The sequence below is a fragment of the Oryzias melastigma genome, linkage group LG14 (genome assembly GCF_002922805.2).
Source record: "Oryzias melastigma strain HK-1 linkage group LG14, ASM292280v2, whole genome shotgun sequence".
In the NCBI taxonomy this organism is placed as follows: domain Eukaryota; kingdom Metazoa; phylum Chordata; class Actinopteri; order Beloniformes; family Adrianichthyidae; genus Oryzias; species Oryzias melastigma.
This window is the reverse complement of record NC_050525.1, coordinates 27597357-27604342: the sequence shown is the minus strand read 5'-3', so window position 1 is coordinate 27604342 and position 6986 is coordinate 27597357.

Here is a 6986-nt window from a genome sequence, read left to right as displayed (position 1 = left end):
CACCAGCCCTGGAAAAGTAAACACCGCCTCTCCCATCCCTCACCAATTGTTATTCATAGAGCAGATAAATATTTAATTCCATCTAAGGATACCTTTTGTTAACAGAATTATCTTACAAGCCTTGCAGCCCATGAATCCCTCAATGAATTCAAATTCTGCTGTGCGGGTTCAGCCGCCGAGCTCGAGCGCCGCGCCGCTGGTTCTGGCACGGAAAGATGGAAAAGGAGGAAAATGAAAATATATTAGAGGAGGAGAAAGGAGCTCTGCAGCATGTTTACACACAAACATGGGAAATGATTATTTAGAGGGCACAAAGTCAGGATTAATGCCGGTTCAATGTAAATGTGGAAACCAGGAGCCGGAAAACATTCAGGGAAAACGTGACAGTCTCGTACTGGAAGCATTTTAGCTTCAGCATCTCAAGAACTTCTATCCTCAGACTGCGTCTGCTCCATCCAGCAGGTGGGGTCGTCTGCACCAACTCTTAACCTCACACAACCAAGCAGGTAAAACAACCCTGATCAAAGTCAGAACCCAAACCAGAACCAGAGATGAGGTCAGTGAGACCAGCAGACCGTCAGAGGAAGCAGAAACATCACAGTAAAGCAGGGGGGTCAAACTCAATCACACAAGGGGAAAAACACACCTTAGGTCACGGGCTGAACAGGATAAACATTTGTTGAACACTCCAAAACTACGATTTTAAAACCGTAACTTTTTAACACAACTATGAACTAGATATATAACATTACCTGTGATAATGCTAGTGTGAATGCTGGAAGCTGAATTTAGCCGCTGAAGATGCTGAAACTGATAGCTGAAAACACTGAAGCTGAAGACCAGCTAAAATATAAGTGAAATGCCAAATTAGCCTATAAAACAAAACAAAAACAAAAAACCAAAAAAAAAAACGTAGGTTAGCCAAAATAGCTAGCTTGTTGCTGAAATAGTAGTTAAACTCCAAAAAAGCCTCGATTAGCCACATTTTAATGAGCTGCTGTTGCATCACTGATCCACTTTTGTCCGCTAATGATCGGCTACGGTGGCCGTTTTGGTCCAATTGTTCCGGTCCGAGCACGGACCGTATTCAGACTGAGGAATCTCGGAGAGAACCGGACTTCAGTCCGATTGGAAATGAACCTGGACCACCTCAAAAGATGGTCCGAGAGCGGTTCCTGGTCCCAGATCAGAGTCCACTTGCATGTGTTCAGATGGAAAGTTTGTTCTGGACCAAATGTGTCCTTCCTGAAAACACCTAAAGGTGCTTTCACACCGAACGCGATCCACGCGACAAATTTGCGTCTCTTTTGTTGCACAACTAATTAGCTTCTCGTCGTCTGTCAAGAAAGTGTTCCTGAGCTTGACGCTGTGGCTGCATGTGGGAGGAGCCACCGTGTTTTAAGCATGACATGGAGCGGTGTCTGTGTATGTATGGATGATGCTGAGAAATCACTCAGTGGTCGACAGGATCCATCCGTTCACAGACTCTCCCACTAGCCTACAGCCCCTCACACCCCCAACCTAACATTAGCGGAGCAACAAGACGAGGACAACAAAGACGTTCATGGATCTATTTGTCTGCAAGTGGCCAACTGGGGCCCGTTTCAAGAAGCAGGTTTTGTTGAAACTCTGAGTTCATGAACCCAGAGTTAAGGAAAACTTCTGGTTCAGGGCTTTTTATGGTCTTGACGCTTGCACCTGACTCTGAGTCCAACAACTCTGAGTTGTTTAAACAAACTCTTTTCAGCTGATCTAAAACCGATAACTCTGAGTTTGTGAACTCTGAGTTGCAGGTTTCAACTCTGAATTTGTTAAACCTGCTTCTTGAAACAGCCCCTGATTGTATGTAACCACTACAAACTTTTTCAAACTTTTTTTTCCATCTACTCCTGAATCACAACAGTTTGAATACAAAAAAATACTCAGAAAGGCAGTTTTAGTATTAATTTTCTTTGTATACATCATCAGAAAAAAGCCCCAAGAACATCATAAAAACTAAAAAAAAAAAACATTTTCTTTGGAGTGGGTCTTTAAGATGGTAAGTCTTTGGTGTGAATGAAGACACACGAGCCAAACTAAACAGGACATCAGGCCAAATAGATTGTTGATTGATGGAAAAATAGAAAGTGCAAACTTCAAAAGCAATGGTCTGAAACAGGAAGTGCAGTGAAATCTATGAGTCTCTGTGTTTGTAAGTTTCTTGAGCATCGATACCGTCTGGATCCTTCCTGTCCTCATGGGATTCTTCACATGAGCTCAAGAAGTTATCGGTTTGGTTGGATCTTTGTCTTCTTCTGAGCCATGACTTACTTGATGAGAACATTAACATCATCTTAATGAGCTGGAGAATGATCTCCAAACGTTTTGATCGTCCTGTCCATTCACCACGAAAAAAAAAAAAAACTCTGGAGAATCCTATTGATTCCAAATACAGTCGGCATCTTGGATCCACAGAGAGGGACTCTGCAGGAGTCAATACTTTTTCTCCTCTTTCAACCATGTTTCATTTCAATCAGGCATTTGTTTGGTCAGCCGCTGGGGATTAAGACCTGTTGAGGCCACTGTGAAGAGAGGCTGTTGGCTCACCATTAAACTTTAATCAGCCTCTCCGCGTTTGAATAATATTCCAGCCCATCTTTTTTAATGAAATTCCCTCAAGCAAGACTGAATGGATGTTGGAGAAGAGAACATGCATTTCTCATGGAGCAAAAAGGTTTCAATTGGGCCGCTTTGATTGCTCCTAATAATATCCCAATGGCTGATGGATGAAATCAAATAGAATGACAAGACTTTGATTTTTATCCTGAGCATCAGATTGAAGATCTGTGAAAAAGTCAGTTTGACTCGGTCCTTTGGTAAAGAGAAGATCCTCTGCCAGCAACTTTAGAGTAAGTTAGAGCAAACACGAAGATTTATGCAGCTCTGGTGTATATCTGGGGTCCCCAAACCTTTTCTTGTGAGGGCCACATAACTGGGGTCAGTTTGTAGGCTAAAAGAAAAAGTGTAACTATCACAATCTATGTAAACATTTACGGCTTTCCAGAGACCCACACATACATTTAAAATAATTAATTTCTATTATCTTCCTAGAAAAAAAAACCATTTGAAAAACTAATTATATAGCACTACCTGTGATAATGCTAGTGTGAACACTGGAAGGGGAATGTGGCCGCTGAAGACGCTAGTGCTGATAGCTGAAGAGGCTGAAATTGCTAGCTAAAAACGGTGAAGCTGATAGTTAGCCAAAATGTAACTGAAATGACAAATTAGCCTAAAAAACAGGTAGAATGTTTAATTTAGCCAAAACAGCTAGCGTAAGGCTAAAATATCAGCTAAACTCCAAATTAGGTAAAAACTGAAAAAAGCCTAAATTAGCCAAAAGAGCTTCCATGTAGCTGAAATATTAGCTAAATGCCAAATTAGCCTTAAAAAAGCTGGTAAATTGTCCAATTTATCTAAAACAGCTAGCATTAAGCTAAGATATTAGCTCCAAACTAGCCCAGAAATCCTTAGTAACAGTTGAATAAAAGGAGCTGAATATTTTAATAGCTGAATTAGCTGAACAGCTATAGACGTCCAAAAAACGTACAAAAGAAAAATAATAATAATAAAGAAAAAGTGAATCCCTATTAAACCAATAAATACTCTCTCCTCTCCCCTCATAGTTCAGACTGCAGAAGGTGGAATAAAAAGTCACGTTCTATGTGGTTCTCCATCGGCGTTTCTGATAGTGGGGGGGGGGCCAAATGTGGAGGCGGGCCTGATCCGGCCCGCGGGCCGTAGTTTGGGGACCCCTGGTGTCTACCTGCCCTGATCCTGATGGAGTCACAGATGTAATGTTAGGGAGTGGCTGAACCTACATTACAGGGAAAAGAGAGAAACTGTTAGAATCCTGAACATTTGACCTTCTTTAACACAAAAACAGAAGGTGTGACTTAAACTATAAGTCCAACCAGCGACTCAGACCTAATTTTTAATTTTTGTTTGAAGCATCTGTTGGATGAAATGTCTATGTAGACCTGACTCACAGAAGAAAACATGAAGTTAGAGTCTGACTCTGGGTTCAATACCAATTCCACTGAACCTCTGTTGACGAACTTCCACTGGAAAGTTGTGTAAGACAATAGATTATTGAAGGGAAAACAGCTACAAGGCATGCTAAAGCTAAGACGCTAACAGCTGACCATTACAGAATCAACGATGGGCGGGGCTTTTATACTGCAGACCAATCACAAAACTCAACTGTAATACCCCGTTTCAACCTGTAGGGGGCAGCACACAGACGGTTTTAGGCCCCATCCGAATTCTTCCCTCCTCCCTTCCCCTCCATTTAAAGGGGCATTTGTAGAGCAAGTGGGGTTGAAAATGTTTTTAGGATCCCATCAAAGCTGAGCCGTGGAGGAGAAGCCCTTTTCTTCATGTTGGTGAAGCACAGAAGTTCCACTTTAATGTGAGTCATGACTTTTGTTGTAGCATGAACTTCACAGCGTTATAAAACCGCTGTTGTTATGTACGTTCCGTTTGGAGGAGTAAATGTAAAGAGAAGGGAAAAATTCAGGTTGGGCATTTGAATATAATTTCAGGAATTATTCAAGTTTATTTAAAACTGTCCAAAATGTGGCAGAGACAAACAGAGAGCACTTTCAAAGCTCCATTTATAGAGATCAACGAAAAAGAAAAAAAGTTGATTTAGTGCTTGGTTAGTTAACTTGAACTCTGACATTTGCTTGGTTCAAACACGACACGAAGCAAACTTACATTCAGACCTCCATGAGGAGTTTATGAACGTACAGCTGAAAGTTGAGGTGAGAAATGTCCCACAATCCAGGCAATAATGTTGATTCAACTCCAACTTTTGCTATAAACATTCAAACAAAATCACTGCTGTTCATTTATCCAGCCGTGTATCTTAACTTGGAGAAGTGCAGGATGGAGAGGACCGATCAGCTCCAACCGTGTCCTGAAAGAGTGCACCGGAGCTCCAAGTGAACGGGACAGGAACCTGAGGGCATTCAGGTGAGCATTCATGAACATTAAAGCTACAGTCGCCTGTATTTATAGCAGAAATAATGTGTTTAATGTGTCAACGAGTTAATTCACAGGACAAAGCAAACGTGCTCACGCTCAAACTGAATCGGTTAAACTGGTGTGAACGCGGCACTTTCAAAGCAAGCTCACTACGTCAAGAAAATGGTGTATAAAATACTTTATTGGTGCTTTAGAAAAGCCAACATTCCTGATGAATATTTGAATCATCTTTTTCCTCCTAAACCGCAGTGATCAGATAAAAATGCTGCTCAGCAGCGGAGTGTAAGACAAACATAATACAGGGAGTTTCCATTAAGTATGTAGGATATGTATATTATGGCAGATTCATTATTAATGGCTTTATTAGCTTAACACATCATAGGATATTCATGATGCTGTCTTAATGGAACAGAAAAAATCTGCAGGAGCTTCTGCTGAGCTCAGGAGTTGATGTTCCTCCGGATCTGTTCAGAAAAGAGACATTTGAGAATTCAGAGTTTCAATTCTTCGTCTTGTAAATACAGATTAATGAAGAATGTTTCCTTCATCTGTCTTTGTTCAGGTATAGACGATGGTTTCACTGTCAGCTGTTGTGTTTTCTCAAAGTAGTCTTTTTTTAATGCTGTTAATAATGAAACTTTACAGTTTTTAGGCGAAATATAAAGTAAAAAAGCAGAAATAAGGGGAAATGCATTGGAGTGTATGAAATAGATAACAAAAAATAAAATAATGCGTGTCTTTTCTAAAGTTTTGATTATGTTATTTTAAAGCAGTTTCAACCCAATTATTTTATCTGATAAACAAAATAATATCCACCTGAGAGTGAAAGTTCAAAACAAGAAAAAAGAATAAAAGTTCAATATTTCGAAGCTATTTTGTACATTTCAAGATAAAATATTATGCAGCTTAGAAAGTTGAAAACGTCTTGTGTTCAGATAAAAGTCTTATTCTGAAAAATATATTTATATAAAAATAAAAAATATAACCTAAAGGGTAAATTTATGTCGGAAACATGCAAATAAGAAGAAATATCAAATGTAAACTTCTTTCTTTTCAAGGTGTGACATTGGATAATCCTAAATGTATAATTTCCCTTTTTATACATTTAAATATTTTTTTAATTATTTGACATTAACAGACTATTAAAACTTACAGTGTTAAGCTACTGAATAATTTCAAGTAAAAAACAAATGTAGTTTAGATTCTGACATTTTTAGGTTTTAAATTGTTTTTACTACTTTTTTTTTTACTTTTTATTACATGCTGGTATCAGATCAGCCAAATCCCTCCTGGTTGATCATTACTATTTTTAAATTGTTCTTATATTTGTGCAGCCAACCAAATAAACTAATTAATTCATGGTAAATATGCGACGCTTTTGATTTAAAAAAAACATTTTGACCTATTAACGTTCCACAGACAGCAGACTGGACTCTAACAGTGTAAATGTAAATCCTTAAAGATGTTATTCAGATCTGACCGACACCAACAGAGAAAAAGACTCAGGAGTAATCAAGCAAACAGGAAGCAGCTGTGACAGAACAAAAACATAAACCAAACTTCAAAATAAGAGCTGCAGTCAGAATGAACTAGAACAGGTTTGTTTTATAGTTTGTTTGCATTCATTTAAGATAAAAACAGTATTAAAATGTGGATGTTCAGAGCTTAATGTGGTCTGGATCTGATTAGAATGTTCAGATTTACCCTTCAAAATAAAGTGTTTTCACTGTTGAAACTATTAACCTCAGAGTGTTCACAAGCTGGTCTCTAACTGACACCAAATACCAACAAAAGTAATGAATGAACCGCTAAAATGTTTAACGAAAAAGTGGGAATTTTCCCAGCATCCTCTGCAAAGCAGGTAAGAACAATCCGGCGGTCGTGTGTGAGGAGATGGAGGGCGGCGCAGCAGGAAAGTTGTTTGAGTGCTGAAAGTGATGGAGGAGCCACTCTTGGAG